The sequence below is a fragment of the Hirundo rustica genome, chromosome 13 (assembly GCF_015227805.2).
Source record: "Hirundo rustica isolate bHirRus1 chromosome 13, bHirRus1.pri.v3, whole genome shotgun sequence".
Classification (NCBI taxonomy): Eukaryota; Metazoa; Chordata; class Aves; order Passeriformes; family Hirundinidae; genus Hirundo; species Hirundo rustica.
The window spans coordinates 2430925-2447808 of record NC_053462.1 but is presented as its reverse complement, the minus strand read 5'-3'; the positions used below and the strand labels follow the sequence as shown (position 1 = coordinate 2447808).

The 16884-nt window shown below is 45.8% G+C and overlaps 1 protein-coding gene across 7 annotated transcripts in view; it reads left to right on the top strand.

The window, feature by feature from the left end:
* Nucleotides 1-16884, top strand: part of NEO1 (neogenin 1) — a 171170-nt gene that overhangs the window by 21071 nt on the left and 133215 nt on the right. Inside the window, exon 1 of one of the 7 annotated variants that reach the window (XM_040077828.2) lies at nucleotides 14039-14227. The exons of the other annotated variants lie outside the window; for them this stretch is intronic. The gene's annotated coding sequence lies outside the window, so the exon portion shown is untranslated. Of the gene's footprint in view, nucleotides 1-14038; nucleotides 14228-16884 lie in introns of those variants that run through there. 7 annotated transcript variants of the gene reach the window in all.

Sequence of the window (16884 nt, the reverse complement as noted above, 5' to 3'; positions counted from 1 at the left end):
TTTGTGTCTTTTCCTTCCTTCTGTGCATTTTCCTGTATGAACTGGAAACTGCAGGACTTGCAGTGAGGTATTTTTGGGCAGCAGCAAATTCAGTCATAGTCAAACTTTTAAAGCTTTCAGGCACTGTGCAGTGTAAGTGGTGTTGAAGCTTGAGTGTGCAGGGTTGGTCTCATCCTCCCTGCCCATCTCACAGGTTAGGAAGTGATTTGATAAAAGAAAAGAACTTTGACAGTATTTTATTCTAGAATTAATAATGTAAGAAGTGGTGTTAGAGTTTGATCCAATATTTATATATTTCTGTATCTAAGAGTTAGAACAGTCTCATGAGAACAGTCTCAAATCCACATTTTTAGTAAAATCTCTTAAAATGGAAAGATTTGTGGAGTCCTCAAAGTTTTGTAAAGAATTCAGTAGTGAGAGTTGTGCATATTCTTGTTCTGGCTGGTTCTTTGTTTTTACTGGAAATACTTTTTTTCTGCTGCTTCAGAATTTTGCTGTTGTTCCTGCAATAAAATCCTCGGGGAAGGTGATTAGGGTGTTACAGACTAGGTGAAACTTTTGGCTGAGAACTCTTGTACTCACCCAAAGCCACGAGTTCGATCTTTAAATCATATCAGTTGTATTGCTGGGATGTTGGCACCACTGTGGGCTGAAAGTGAGGATGTGCTAATGTAATGTATGGATCTGATTTTTGGTCAAGGATTGGCTTCAAGGATTGGTGGGAATCCTCACCCAGTCCCCAGCTTGTCCTCCTGGGAGATAAGGACTCACGACTGGAACATGCCAAGTATTCTCCACTCAGTTTTCTGGTACTTTGCTCGTAAATTTATTATGAAGTATTGCTCACCTGCGGTCTCTGCAGGGCTGGAGCTTCTTGTGTTAACGAATGCAGGTCTGAAACCTGCTGGAAGAGGAGGAGGAGGGTGCTGGGACAGCAGCAGTCGGCTCTGCTGTCGGGACTTGAGCTCTCCTGAGCCCACCTGAGAGCCGCAAGCACGGGGGCACGGGAGAGTGTTCTTCCAAGCTTCAATCCGCGGTTTCCTTTGGATTACCCAGGATCTGGGCAGCTGCCGTCTCTTGGAATTGCACTCGTGCTGCACTGAGCCTTGTAGAGTCCACTCTGACACATATCTGTGGGTTTGGGATGGAAAAGCCAATCCCATGTGCAGAAGAACCCACGAGGAGGCTGAGAGAGCCTGGTGAGTGCTGGCCAGGGCCCTGTGGAAGCTGCTGAGTCCCAGCAGAGGCTCCCTGGGCTGTGCCCCGTGGAAATGCTGTATTTCCCTGGGGTGTCAGGCCGTGCTGGCCCTGGTGTCCTTGGGTGACTTGGGCCTGGCTGCGTTACAGCCAACGCTGGTCCAGAGCTGAGGAAACGGCAGCAAACTTTGTCAGGACTATTTTTGGTAATTCTGAAGTAGAGAATGCCTGAACAGAAATAGTCTTCCCCGTGCCCTAATGAAAGCACTGGGCTTTAATTTGACTTAGTGTGCTTTCTGGTTATGCTAAACTACTTTTATGTGGCCCTTGTGGTTATGTATTGAATTTTTATTTTTCTTTTGCAACAAACTGGCTCCTCTGGCTTAAAGCCTGTGTGGACCAGTGCTGGAGCAGAATTTGCTGGTAAAGCCTCAGTAGGTGTAAGCCCAAGAAAGAAGACTTTGATTTGTTCAACTGTAAGTCTTGTAAATGTTGACTAAATGTAGTTTGGGGCAGGGGTGTAAGGCTTTTGAATGAAAAGGCAAATTTCAGCCTAAAGGGAAATTTTAAATGCAGGCTTTAGTTGTAAACAAAGTCTCCAATGGTATGTGGGTAGGACTCCCTGCCGTGCAGGATTTATTTTAAATTACCACTGGGCTGAAGTTTGCCATGCTTTGGGTTCCCAACAGTGCCAGCGTTGGGACTGCTGTTTATGAAAGTATTGCATTAGGATGAGGTAAACTTTAGGTGGTTTCCAAAATTTTAACCCCAAATACCTTCAAGTTTCCACCCGTCTCTGTGTAAGAGTTTAGCTGCTGTTTTCCTCCAAGCTTTGTGCCCCTTTGGAAGCCCCTCTTCATCTTTGTGGTGGTTTGTGTTTCAAAGTATTGGGGACTCTCCTTAGCATCTTGTCCTTTCTTGCGTCTACATCAGAATGGTGTGAGAGATGTCCCTCTCAAAGAGCAGCACTTCAGGGACAGTGTCAGGTGGGCAGGGAGCCCTTTTCCCTGGAAAAGTGCTTTTGTAAAGCCTCAAGCAACTGCTGTAGCTCCTCCGAGCTGCACCAAAGGCAGATGGATTCAGTTACTTAAAAGTGTTTATTTGTGGCATAATTCACTGAAGAAATGTCCTGAAGTGATGCATGTTTTTAAGCAGTCTGTCCTGAGATTCTCCATGAAATAGTGGCTTGCCTTTGGATCGTGTATGAATTGTGCCTCTCCCTTATGGCCTATTCTTAATCACCACGAAGAACATAAATTATTTGCCTTTGGCCATCTTGAACAATTCCTTGCTCTCCTGGTGTCTTGAGTCCACTTCACCTCAGGTTGAGAATTGTTCCAGTCTTTATTCTTGCCAGATGTGTGATGCACAGAGAGGTCTGAGCTTGCACCTTGCTTTGGTAGCTGCTGTGAGGGGAAGGCAAATTTTGGAGTGGAGCTGGAGTTGTGGCTGAGTGAAGGAGTGGAAAACACGACTGGAAGGACAGCCAGAGCTATGGGGTCCGTCACTTCACGGCTCTAGGAACACAGTAGAAATGTGTTTATTTCAGTGGGAGCTCAGTGATTAAGTTAATACTTTGCTGTCTGGCCCTAAGTACCAGAACTCTGTCTTTATCTAAATTGATCTCACTCTTCATGAGAAATCTGCTGTTATCTAAGAAAATAAAAGCAGTCTGGACACCTGCTTTGAAGATTGGAAAAAGAACCTTTCTGTATTGCTTTGTAGCAGTTGCATAGTTCATGGCTGGACTGCAGCATCTCATTCCTGGAGGCTGCAAGCATCTTCCCCAAAATCAACAGGTGGACAGTGATGTCAAGCAGTTGGGTTTGGTCATGCAAAAATTGAGGGCTTTATCAGCTGAAGAACTTCCTGTCAGAATGGGGTGTGAGATGTGAAAACTCGCAAAAAGTACTGCAGATTCATTGCTTTTCTTGTGTCTCAGGGTGGAAATTTGTATTGTTCCAGTCCTACTGATAACCATTGACCTCAGAAGAAATCGGGTCATGTCCTTCAGCAACAGTGGCCTCGTTAAGATGCACGCTGAACAAAACAGCTGAAATCCAGGATTATCCTGGAGAGGGGGTTGATTTAAGAAAAATGGCCTGACGAAGGAGGAATTAATTTAGGCTCCAGCTGATTGCATGTTTTCATTTTATTTCATTGTTTGATACTTGGAGTTGTTAAAACCATTTGCAAATGAATTGTTTCACCTTGAAGCCTTCTGCAGATTTAATAACTTGAGTAGTTGTGCAGTGACAGCAATATGAACACACAGAGAGAGGATGGGGTAAGCATCCAGCTGCTGTCCCTGGCTGTCCATAGCCATCACCAAGGAGTGGCAATTCCATCTGATGGACATTCTGTAACTGGGCACTGCCTCGGTGCTGGGGATAACCCCTGTGTGGAGGGTGGATGGAGGCTCTTGCTGCTTCATCCCTCCTTTCTGAGGATCACAATGCCTGAGCCCATGGAATAGCAGGGCTGCTGCCTTTGTTCACTGCTTCCCGTTGGATGTGTGAGGATTCTGAAATCCCCAAGGCTTGAAAAGAATTTGTGATTAAGACCTTAGATAAGTTAGAAGCCAGTTGAAAAAGATATTTGCTACTATTTCAATTTATTGAGTTGTTACAATAAAAATGCTTATTTTATAGGGCATTTCTTTAAAGGAAAGGAGGAAAAACCCAATCCTGACATTCAGAACCCTTACATTAAGGTCACAAATAATCTTGTCCTTTTTTAAGTCCTGTGTGTGCACATTCAGCAGGGGTAAAAGCTGGTGTCACGGCAAGAAGGGATTTTGGTTAATCTAGCTTTTTGCTGTGCTTTTGCTCTACCAGAGCTGTATTAATTATTGACAAGACTGGCCTAATCCAAAGTCACTGCAGGCTGAAGCATTAATTTACCCTGTAGCCTGCTGTGAGTAGGGAAAAAAAATGAAAATGTAGTCTTTCTATATGTGAGGAGCATATTCCTGAAGGCAGAAGCATGGCTTTGGTGTGTTGGGTGTAAGTGTGGGGTGGGCTCAGCCTGGAGTGGTGTGTCCATGGCCAAGCTCAGCTTCCCTGGCAGAGAGCAGCTTTGATGGTCACTGCAGGGCCATCCAGGGCAGCCACTGCTGCTGCACTGAAGGGGTGGGGAAGTGCAGAGAATCTTCTGCACAAGTGGGCTTAAATACTGGTTATTGGTAATTGTTGTAGTAGCTCTCAAGCTTTGAGCCATCAGCAGGCAAAGTTAAGGTAACAGGATGTTTTGAGTCTTGGCATTCCAGAGAAATGGTTAATTATGTTTGGAAGGTTGCGTTGCCTTGGGTTTTTTTCTGTTGAGCTCTGCTGTGTTCCAGAGTCCCAGTGGCTTTAAAGCACTTAATTTGCATCACTGAATCAGTTATCCTCTCGCTGACTTTTTAATTTGCTTCCTCCCCCCATCTTGTAGGTTTGCTGCTAATCTGCCCTTCATTTTGAATAAACACTCATCCCCAGTGCAGGATACACAACAAACTGGTCAGTCATTTCAGATGCTTTTGTAAGAGCTACTACAGAGCTGTCACCTGTGGTTTTAGATTAACAGCAGGATATTTCTGTTTATATATGAATTTCAGACAGTTCCCTTGTTTCATGTAAAGAATTTCTTAACATCTAATCCACATCTGGGAAAAAAAAAGGCTTTTTGTAGAGGCTGTCAAGAAAGTATATTCTGTATATTCTTTATTAGATTTTACAAAGGGATTTGGGCAAATTAAGGGAAACTGATTTGGTCTTAGTGATATTTCCATTATTTAAGTTCTTTGTAAAATTAGATTTGCAGTGTGGAACTGGTGAGTGCCCGAGGGAAGTGAGCTGTTTGCAGGTGCCTGAGTGGGCTCTTAGATCCTTAGAAAGCAAATAACTTACGTGGAGTGGGAGCTGTGATGCTGAGGGGATGCTGCTGGTTGGACAGGGGAGTGCCGTGGGGAGAAATTGCTCTGGGCTGAAGAGGTGATGGGGAAAAGAAATAATCAGTTAGTGCCAGGAAGTGGAAAGGAGTGAAACGGGTGTTGGAGCTGCTGCTGCCTCGGTTACAGCCTGGGTGTGTGCTGCTACCCGGGCGTGCTGAGGAGCTGTGGTGCCCTTCTTCACCGTGGGGTCTCGATTCTCACTCTTCACCCCGGTTACCTTTCCCCCCCTTGTATCACCTGCTGTGCCTGAAAGATCCAGTTCCTGCTGGTCCGGGCTGGGAATGGTGACTCCTCTCCCGGCCCCATGAACTCGGGTGCTGTGTAACTCTGGTGTTTGGGAATCCCCCCTGCACCCGGCCCCTGGAGGGGCCTTGCTGCCTCACACAATGGTGTCCTGTGGTCTCTTTGCCTGTCTTTAACTTCTTGGTGTCCTGGGGGACTTCATAAAGATCACTTCCTCCAGCAAAGCTGCTGACATGGAGCAAAAACCGTCGATAAATTATTCATATGCTGTTCATTTTCTGTGTTTAGGAATTAATGCAGCTTCACTTCAAAATTCCCATCCGTGGCTGAAGTTGAGTGAAATTGCATACTAAGTTACAAAGTTTTCATTTTGGGTGAATTACTCTGCATTTTAGAAGTGTGGTGTTGAAACAAAGTTGCATAAAACCTCCCGCTCTAAAGTTACATTCTGTCAGTAGGTCCTGTTTTGAAGGATTCGTGGGGTTTACTTGAAGGAGGGCTGGTTTTTGGACAGTCACTTATGTAAAATGAAGTTGTGTACTGTTTAGAAGATAATTTGTGATACTTTAATACTTTGTGAAGCAGTAGCTTCAAACTAGGTAATTCTGGAGTCCCCAGATGTTGGTTTCGTTAAAAAAAACCCAAACCCCACAACCCACACACCTCGACCTCTCCAAATCCCCCAGGGCCTGTGGTGTTGATTGCTTCTATCACGTTCGTCACGTTATTTTTCAGGAACGTGTTTTCTTTGTAATTTGAAGGAAGTGTGAAATTATGTTCTTTATCTCCTTTTAGCAATTAACCAAGAGGCAAAGATGTAGATATGCATATATCTCTGTAATAATTCTGTAACACTCTCACTCTTCACTTTTTTTTTTTTTTTTTTTTTTTTTTTTGTTTTGTTTTGTTTTGTTTTTTTGTTTTTTAAGTCTTGGATTGTGCTTCTGGACTTGTGGGAAATAATCACTTTTCTCTAGACCACAGATTTAAATGTTCATGAAAATGTCCAATTTTCTTCCACAGGCACTTCATTTCAGGTACTGAAGCGCCAGGAAGAGCACACTGCAGAGGTAGATGGGGGATTTATGTCTTTGAGATGACATAAATCTCAAAAGATGTAAAGATGTTTGAAAGCATCTTCCCGTTTGCAAGGGCAGCAAATGAGCAGTGCTATTGGCCTTGCTTATGGGAAGGAGTGACAGGCATTAGTGTTTCCTGCCTGGTTACTAAAGGAGCACTTAGCAACAGCTCAGTCTTCTCAAAACCGCTTTTATTTTTCAGTGTTAGCACAACTTGTTATTGTAGTTTGCACTGAATTATACAAAAGAAAAGAGAGAGTCGATGTTTAATTTCTGTGATGGCCCTAAAAGGGTTTCTGTGATTTGACAGCATTTGTCCTGTTACTTTGTCTGGAGGTGTTTTGCCTTGGGCACAACACGTAATTAATTGTAGCTTTTAAACCAATTTCCTTCTCGTGTCAGGCTGTGGCTGGAGAAGAGCCTGAGGTAGACCTGGAGTGGGATAAGTCACTTGGTGAAACTAATAGCTCTGTTAAGGAGCAGTTACGGAGAGCCACATCCCACAGTGGGATGGAGCTTCTGGAACTTGCTGCCATGGGGGGGGCCCGGAGCAGGGGGACAGAGGGGTTGGGGGTGGTGGGGAACGGCAGCAGAATTCTGGGCAGTGATACACCCCCAGCAATTGTGTGGCAGCTGTAGGTACTGGAGGAGTGCAAGGGGAACGAGCTACAGGCAATGGTCAGGCTCTGGTGTTCTCACTTACAAGGTAATAGTAGAAAAAAGCTGCTGTTGTTTTGCTGGAACTGAGCTGTTGGTCTTGCCCACTGTGGTGTTATGTGTGTTTTCTTAATCAAAGTGGGGACAACTCTAGGAAATGCATCCTGCTTGAACAAAAACTAGGCTTCCAGCTGGTTCTCGTGCCTTTCCCTGCATCCTTTTGTGATCCTGCTCCTAGACCTCTCCATGCTGGAGCTGTTGTGCCCCGGTGTGCAGGTTCTCTGCTGCACGAATGCTTTCTCCTCTTGGTGCGCTGCTGCGCTGCATCGCTCAGCCAACAGGAGTGGCACTCCCTCCTCTTCCTGCCTAGAACTGGGAACCTGTTGATACGCTCCCAGCTTTACAGTCTGTTTGCATTCAGTACCTGTTAACCAGCAGCTTCAGGATTTATGGATGATTGCTTCCGAAAAACTTCAAACCAATGTGCCTTTTTAGGATGCAGGATGTTCTGTGATGGCAAATACATCCCTGAGAATCTTTCCAGTCTCAGTGATGAGGGGCTTTCCACACTTGCTGGTCATCCAGTCGATTGGTCAGTTATGTGTGTTAAAACCAGGACTTTTCTTATTAAGATTTACAGACAAAGAATTGAAATACATTCTAATGCTGTGTGGCATCATTCTGTGCAAATAGCTACTGCTTTTGAGTTGCATTCAAATTCCTCAACCTAAAAATTAGGTTTGCTGGAGGGGCTTTCTGCATCACTGACTTTTGTAGGCATTTGTTGTGTTGACTTCTCAGTCTGTAACTTTGGCCTTCATGGAAAGAGTAGAATCTGAATGTAGATTTCTAATTTTTTTTACTCATATCAAGTCAGAATTCATATTTCATGTTTAATTTTTGTGGTGGTGCGACTGTAGAGGGGATTATGGCACACGCATTTCCATTTGTACTGGCAGCGCTGAACTTTGTGGCACTTGGGGACATGGTTTAGTGCTGGGTTAGGCTCAGTCTTGCCTGCTTTGTACAGCCTAAATGATTCTATGATTTTATGGTTGCTCAAGATTTGAGGATTTTTTGGAGCATTAGCACATTGATACCTGAATTATCCAAGTTAATGCAAGAGGAGAGGTATGAAAGGTTGGCTATGGCTTTCATTAAATGTTTTGAAACCTGTGTCTGTTAATCACAAAGCTGTTGTTCTGTGTATTTTTGAGCTGTTTGGAGTCTCTCACTGCTGAGTGCACCAGAGAGCTCCCATCTCTGAGGAGTGAGCAGTTGGTATCCAAGGGCTCTGAGGTTACAGCTGAAGCTGGTGGGAGGGCTGCCATCAGCCAGGGGTCATCCCTGGCACCAGCAGATCCCACATTCCTTTGGCACGTTTCTCCTGGGTGGGGGACAGGTGTGGCTCAGTGTGTGGCACGGAGATAGGTGTTAGGAGGGTCTGCAATGGGCAGTGCTTAGTGCACAGCGTCTTTGAGAGCAGCAGATACATTTCCAGTGATCGCTAGTAATAAAATAGGGTGGATTTGAAATGGAGCTTCTACATCTAGACCAGGATGAAAAGAAATTTGTTTTCTGGGAGTAGTTGTGTTCAGCTCTGTGCACAGACACTTTACAGAGCTTGGAGTGATGGATGGTGCAGAATCACTTGTGAACACCCAGCTGTAATGGGGGGAGCTCAGTCTGTGCCCTCCTACAGGGGAGAAAATGTGAGTCAGTTCTGAATTCTGCCAGAATTACCTCACTGAAGGACCACCACTTCCATGGTGGAACGGTCTCTGTCAGGAAAACCAGTGTTCTTACCCTGAAGTACAGGGCAGGCTAAGGCTGGGCTGCGTTAAACACGGTGCAGTTTTGTGGTGTGAATACATCACGTCCCTGCCCAAGAGTTAAATAAGGAAAGAATAGGCCTTGGGAATGACATTGAAGTTGTACAGGAGAGTTCAGCAGAGACTAAGCCCCCAAATCTTTCCTTTTTATGTTTAGAAAAATGCAGTTGTTTTTGTATAAGCATCTGGCTGTTTTGTGTTGGCTGGTGCAGCCTCATAGATACGGCGTCTGCTGCTTTTATTTAAATTTCCCCTGAAGACGCAAATTAAAATGAAAACCCCAGAAGCTTCCAGCCGTTCCTGCTGCACGTTGCTGTGGAACTCTGCTCTTGAAAAGCTCGCTTTTAGCTTTGGTGAGTTCTTTTCCTGCAGAGACAAAAGAACACACAAGTGTGAATTGCATGAGAGGAAGTTGGGGCGACTGTAGGAACAGGCCTGTGGGACTGAGAGTGTTCCGTAGCAAACGCTTCCATAGTGGGGTGGGAAAGAATTCGCTCCACTTAGGGACAAACTGGAGAGACTCAAAGGAGACTTTGGGGTCAGTGTGGGGGACCCTAATGCAAGCACATCTTTGAGGGACATGCTTAGCTGAGTTTAGAGAGGAGATTTGCTCCTGAGAAAGGCAAGCCTGGCCTAGGAAAGAGCTGGAAATATGTGACCTGCAACCATGTCTTTCTAGCTGACACCGGATTAACTTGTCGACAGCAGCATTGCAAAGCCGCTCTATTTTACAAAATTCTCAAGTGTCAAGGATATCTATTTCCTGGATGTGGAAGATTTATGCTGTCCTGTTGGTGATGCCCATCTTTGCAGATGGCTTGTTTAAGAGCACTTGTTGGATTGATTTTAATTTTTGTTAAAATTGGTTAAATAACAGCGTCAGCTTTTTCAGTGAGACTCTTTTAAAGGCAAACTGGCATCCTGGGAAAACGAGCAGCTTGCAGTAGCCTTCAGTTTGCACCCAGGAGTTCAGAAATCACTTTCCTTTGAGTGTGTCGTGGTGTTGTTAATCCACATCTGGCAGTTCCCTTCTGTGTACAGTTAAAATCCCATCACTGTTCTGTGGAGGATGGAAGCAAAGTATCCAAAACACCATTATTGAAACTGCTGCCATGGAAAGCTTGCTGCTGTCTCTTGATGTTATGTTCTTTCATTCTTTGAAATTGCACGGCTTAACCCCATTTTTTAAAATACTACTTGAATCATATAAACCTGTTGAACTTGCTAGATATCATTATAAATGTAACTTCAAATGGAAAATACTCTAAGCTTTATCTTTTTTTCAAGAGTGTCTTCTTTCAGTTGATGTTTTATTCTGTCTCCCATTTTTTAAATACTATTTTTAAATAAAAACCCCAACAAACCAAATTGTTTGCTTTGGAATGAACCTGATGAAAGAAAGACAAGATAAATCCACCAGATAAGGCAGGTGAAGGGGAAAGTCTGATAAAGCAAACATGGACATTATAGGCTGGTATCTGCAGGAAGGTGGCTGTCAACAAGGAGTGCAAGTGCTGCCTTTTTGCAGCCTCTTCTCTTTCTGCTCACACCTCAGGGAGAGGAGATTGTGGTCCAGCATTGGAAAGGGAAGATTGATTATTTTAAAGTGCTTACAGCAGTGGCCTTTTGTAGCAGTAATTGGGATATCTCTGAGTTTCCCTTCAGTCTTATTCGCCCTGGAACATCCTGAGCAATTCAGCCAAGAAGAGTAGGGGAGGGGAAAAGTTGTTTCTGAGCTGAACTGGTTTTGTGTTTACCTTGATTTTTATACATCTGACTTTGCCCTCAGCACCTTTGCTGTCCAAATCCATTCTCTTTCATGTTGTGGACTGATTTTGTTTTCTTTGTGGAGCTGCAGTACTGCTCTGGATTGTGTCAGTTTTCATCCAAAGCACTCTAAGTTAGTTAGAACACATGGTCTGGGGTTTCCTTCGAAATTTTACAAAATTCTGAGTAAGTCTGGCTTTAATTTTGACTACTGCTTTCAGGTTGAGAAAGACAGGAATTTGGTCAAGTATTTGATTACTGTCCTGTTTTGACACTGTCATGTCTCTCCTTGTTCTCTCAGTCTTGCCCTTCTCAAAAGTAGGATTATTTCTGGGAGACCTGCCTGGCCAGAGATGATGAGAGCCACTGCCTGAAGATAGTTGGGCTTGTCAACTGGAGTGTCTTGGGAATGCTTATCTGTAACCCCCATTCCTGTATGAGCCTCCAAAAATAATGGAACACATCAGTCTGGTGAAGGCTTGACGTGCAGGAATTGCAGGTGGCCCTGTGTCTGTACCAGGGGGTTGCTGTGTTTTTAAGCCCTGCAGCTGGGGTGAGGGAGGCACAGTCCAGGACCCTTTTCCCCCCAAAATCCGCTTTTTGGAATGAGGAGCATTCCTCACAGGGGCCACAGCTCGTTGTGTTGGGTTGTTGTGTTGCGCTTGTGAAGTGCTCCGAGGAAGAGAAGAGCTTCCTGATGATCGCAGCCTGGAGCCCCTGAATGGCTCAGGTCTGAAAAGAATTCCCTCTTTCCCATGGCTCTGGCTCTGCAGGAGGCTGTTCTGAGCTCACACACCAGCACAACGGAGAGGGCTGCAGCAGCCACTGCCATGGTGCATCTCTGCAGGCGTGTCATGGAGCAGGAACAGCACCTTCCCTCACCACAGTCCTGGTGTGCACACGACAGTGGGAACTTGGTATTTTTCCCCACTAGACCGTTCCTAGGGCGTAGATTTCCTTTTCCTCCTTGCTGTTGCTGGAGCTGCATTTGTCATTCACTTGGGATCTTTGGGCCTCTTTGAGGAAAACCCAAATTTTTTTTCTCCTAATGTTGCTGTAAGATGTGTTGAAATTGCTTTACATTGCATAAAATGAGGAGCATAGGAAGTTTGCAGAATTCTGTTTTATTTTGCATATGCTCTCCTGATCCGAGTGGAGGATCCCAAACCTCTGAGGAGCTGGGTTTGTTTATTTCTAAGGGAATTTGCTCTCAGAATGTCAACTGCTGTTGTTCTGCTTCGTGCAGATACAAAGAGAGAGGTGATGGTGGAGATCTGTGTTACAACTGCAGGGAGAAACTTCCCAGCTCTGTGCTTCCTGTGGGAAAGGGATGCCGTGAGGAACTGCGGGCAGGGCAGAGTGTGGTAGTGACAGGAGAGCACATCAGCCTTCCACAAGGATCTTCTGGAAATCACCTTCCAGACACGGCCATGGAAGTGGGGCTGGGGCTGCTCCAGCTTGAGCAGGAGGTGGGGACCGGGGGATTGGATTTCCTTTAAAAGCTGCCAGGATTTCACTAAGTGGAGTTGTGGAGACTGAGAAGTTGAAGGGATTCATTTTTCTTGCATTTTGTTGCTTTTCCTACTAAAGTGGTTTTTTTGGGCAACCTCCCCAAAGACCATTAGTGTTAATAAAGTGGCCCTTGCTTTTTATCCCAGTTTGGAGAATTTCACTTTTTTGCTCTTAATGTTCTATAAAAACTCCTTGTCTGTGTTCTAATAGGGGATACATGTTACCACCTTCCCTGCCTGCCATTATGAAATCATTAAACGTTCATATTTTATAGGTGACTGGCCAAAAAGGAGTCCTAGAATTCTCCATGCTAGACAGTAATAATAGTATGGAATCATTTCAGCTTAATTAACTAGAAACATTTTTTCTTATTCTGATATAGAGCTTCTGAAGCTTTACCTCGCTTCTCCTGCATTATTTATTATTCGTAATTGCACGTAACCTTATGAGCAGTAAGGGTTTTTGGTAAGAGAATGGATTTGCTCCCATTTGATTTCCAAGGAGCTGCTTACACACACAGGTTGTATTATAACAATGTGCAATAAAACATGAGTGTGAACTCATTAGGCATCTGCTTTATGTGGATTTATCCTAAAGCTTTATTCAAGTGTATTTTATTATGGTTACTTCTTGTGCTGATAACTCTTGTGGTTTTTAATGTACTCACGGCATTGCAAGCTGATCTGTAGCTGTCCGGTGAGATAACTGTACATGTTTTCTTACAGTGTTTTCAAAAACTTGATTTTTATTGTTTTTTGGTAAATAACACGTGTGTGTGCACCATTTGTTTTATCATCTTCCTGGGCTATAGCTTCAGTTATTGTGCCTTTCTTCTTCCAGTTGTAATGAATGAGTCACTTCTGTTTATAAGGATTTGGTTGTTTACTCTGACAAACCCTTGATAGGAGACACTCGACAAGATCTCAGTAAATCAATTTGTTCAGGATCTATAAGCATCTCATTAGCATTTATTTGCAATGTTCATTGTAAGCTCAGCTGCAGCTGTTGAACACCCTGAATCTCCCAAAGATTTCCAGGATTGTAAGCATATGTTTTGGGATTGTGCTTTAAGTGGAGGAATTTTGTGAGCTCTTTCCCCTCTTTTCATTGCTGCTGCTAACAAAGATCTTTTTGAATGGAACTGCAGGCTCTGTGTCTATAATCTTTCCCATTTCTGACTGCTGAAAGCTTCGTTGGAAAAAACATTATTGCTGGAGCGGCATGACTGAGAGACCATTCTTCTGCCCGCCTTGCTTTTCATTTCCCCATTGGCGGCAGGACAAGGCTCGCATTTTCGCTCTAGTTTCTGCAATAATGGTTAAAAGGAGCGCCCGGGCTTTTCCCTCGCCCCAATGCCGTGTGCAGCCGAGTGATGTCATTGTTCGGGCACGGGCGGCCCGGGGGGTTGCGGGGCGCGGGCGGCCGGGGGGTTGCGGGGCCCGGGCGGCCCGGGGGGTTGCGGGGGCATGGGCGGCCCGGGGATTGCGGGGGCATGGGCGGCCCGGGGGGTTGCGGGGCACGGACAACCGGGGGGTTGCGGGGACGCGGGCGGCACGGGGGTTGCGGGGGCACGGACAGCCGGGGGTTGCGGGGGCACGGGCGGCCCGGGGGGTTGCGGGGCGCGGGCGGCCCGGGGATTGCGGGGCACGGACAGCCGGGGGTTGCGGGGCGCGGGCGGCCCGGGGATTGCGGGGCACGGACAGCCGGGGGTTGCGGGGCGCGGGCGGCCCGGGGATTGCGGGGCACGGACAGCCGGGGGTTGCGGGGGCACGGGCGGCCCGGGGGGTTGCGGGGCGCGGGCGGCCGGGACCGCTTTACATCGGCCGGGCCCGTATGCTGGCAGCACAAAAGGAGGCCAGGGCTACCTGCAGCTCCTCCTGCGGCATTGATTTCCTATACAGATCTCGTAATGGGCTCTTCTAAAGGAGTGCCGCAGAAAACCAGGCAGATCCCAGCAGCTCGGAGTTAGCTCTTGCAAGATTTTTACAAGGGGAAGTTATTCTCAGGTTTGTTTTCATTCCGCAAACGGGGCTGCAAGGAATGAGAAAATCAAGTGGAAAAAGCAGCTTTTTGAGAGAGCGAGCGGGTAATTGAAATAGTGCCCAGCCCAGCTTGGAGCCAGTGCTGTGTCCAGGGCACTTAGAGATCACACTGGCGTCTGTTAAAGCTTCCCTGTCACTTCTGGCAGTGCCAGCCCTGGGAAGGAACGTGTGTGCAAAATGGTTCTTTTTTCCTCTTTTGCTGTAACAAGTGGCAGTGCCTTACTGGCAAAGCAAACCTGGGGAAGTCACACTTATCCATAATATTTAAATTCCCCTGACTCCCTGCCATCCCTACCTCTCCGTAACTGAGATAACCTGAGTTTATTTTCATTTGCAGGCTGGGGAACTGGGACAGACTGCCTGCTGCTCAGGGAGCAGGCTTCAAAAATCACCTTTGTTTCTGCAAGGGGGAGATCACATTCTTTCCCTGTAATCAGCACCCAATCTGCTGACATTCTCCTACAAGTAGCCTGCACTCCAGCAAGCTGTTTAAATATTATTTTCTAAGTTCCTTTCCTTGTATGGCATCGGAAATGCCATGGCTCATTCCAGCCTCCTGCTTGTAGATTCCTGGTGCTCCGTGTATCTTGCTAGGCTTGACCTCACGTGATCAATAGTTCAGTGAAAATTGATAGTGTGTTTTCAGCTTGGCTCAATAATAGATCAATGATTTGGGGAGACTCAGAATACCACCTGTACAAAATGCTTCTCATGGAAAAAAATAGTATTTATGGCTGTACCATTTACGCTGAAAAAATGATCTAAGAAGAAGCTTGAGGCGGAATTGGCGGGCAGGATGCTGAATGTTGACTCCGAATGTACAGCTTTGGAGTGAAAAGGAAAACGTTTGTCACTTAGATTGTGGCAGTATTCCTTCTGCTGCAGTGTGACACCAAAGAGAGCAGAGTTTGGAATGGGCACACAACTCCAAGGCTGTATGTAGAAGATTGAACCAAGGCAGCTGTGAAGACAAAGGGCAGGTGTCCATTTCTTGAACTAGTGAAGTCCAAAAGGCCTGCCCTGAACCTCCAGGAGAGGCCACGTGGGAGCCATTCCTGTCCCAGCGTGGTGCTCCCGTTCACCTGAGGCACCAGAGGGGTTTTCCAAAGCCTTTCCCAAACCCGGAGTGCTGTTCCCTGTTGCTCTTGTTCTCTGGCCCCAGTCCTTTCCCTTTGGGTCTCTGCAGAGTGGCCTCATCCCCCTGGATTCCTGCCTGACCTCTCCCATCCCCGGGCAGTCCTGCTTGGCTACCTGGCATTAGCCAAGGGCTTTTTCTGTCCTGGAGCTTGCAGCCATGACCTAACAATATCCTCCAGACTTGGGGAGTAGTAGCACAGCTTCCTCACAGAGATAAACCCTATTGTCTCTTCTGCTTTGATGTTTTATTTGTGTATTAAATTACCACTTTTTAAAGTCTCATTGTTAATTGGAAATGGCAGAGAGTAGATTTGTCCCATCACCACCACCCACAAGTAACAGAAGGGTGGCCAAATCCAGCACTGGCACTCGGTGCTGGAGGTAAGCCTGGGAATTGTTCTCTCCTCACACTAGGATCACAAAAAGGTAATGACAAGTATGTGGCTAAAAATGCAACTTGAATTTAATGTAAATTTAAGCTTCAAAATAGTGTAGTCTGGTAGGATACTCTAATTGTAGCTTGAAATAATATATATTTTTTTTTAAAGCCCCTTTGTCTTTCTTTAGTAGCTCCACCTGTCCTCCTTTCAAGGTTACTGGTGTAAGAGGGGAGGAGGAGCCAGCTAATAGGGGAAATTTGGAGTGAATGAAATAGAAGGGGTTTTTGTGTGGTGACTGAAAGTGAGGGTCTGAGGCAGTTCTTAACAGTCCTTGGCAAGCTGCAGTTTTAACCTTGAATTCTATAGTGGGGGAAGAGCTCCCATTTCCCATCTGATCACTTAATGAAGACTCAATTAGATTTTTGGCGTAGCATTTAGAGAATGATCTATGAGTTGCATGCAAAATTAATGACATTTAATTTAATCGATGAGATATCAAAGACACCTTAGTCTAATAGTAAGTTTTGACCAGCATTTCTTTCCCTATGAACTAAAAGCAAGTTCTGCAAACTTAATGAGCTGCTCTTGCGATGTTCTCAGCTTGCTGCTCGGATGTGAGTGTGACATCTGCTGGGCTTTGGTTCGGTGGGGTGGTTTGCAGTCACCAGCCCTTCAGGCAGTTGGGTCTGGTGTAGAAAGATCTTGGGACAGCTCGTTGTGCCTTGTGATTGTGGGATCTTGCTTCTCTCGCTCACGTGTTCCAGAAAGAGCCCTCGTTACAATGTCCTTCTGTAGTCTGTGTTTTTTCCGTTGTGTGGTCCTGCTGTGTAGCCCCAGATTTTCAGTGTCTCTAGATAATTATTGTTCTCAGATCTCTGATGAAATATCCTCTGGTAAAAATAGCTCACCTAGATTGCCAGTTTGAAGAGGTGGCTCTGGTATCCAGAGTTCCCTTTGTATCTGTTAGCAGTTCAGTGGGGAGATGAACCCCAGGGACTGCAAATGTGCCACAAGTGGGGCTTTGTGCTGAGAAGCCCTTGGCCAGCTCAGCTCCCACCTCCCTGAAGAGGCTCCTGAGGAGCTCTCAGACTGCTGGAGCAACAG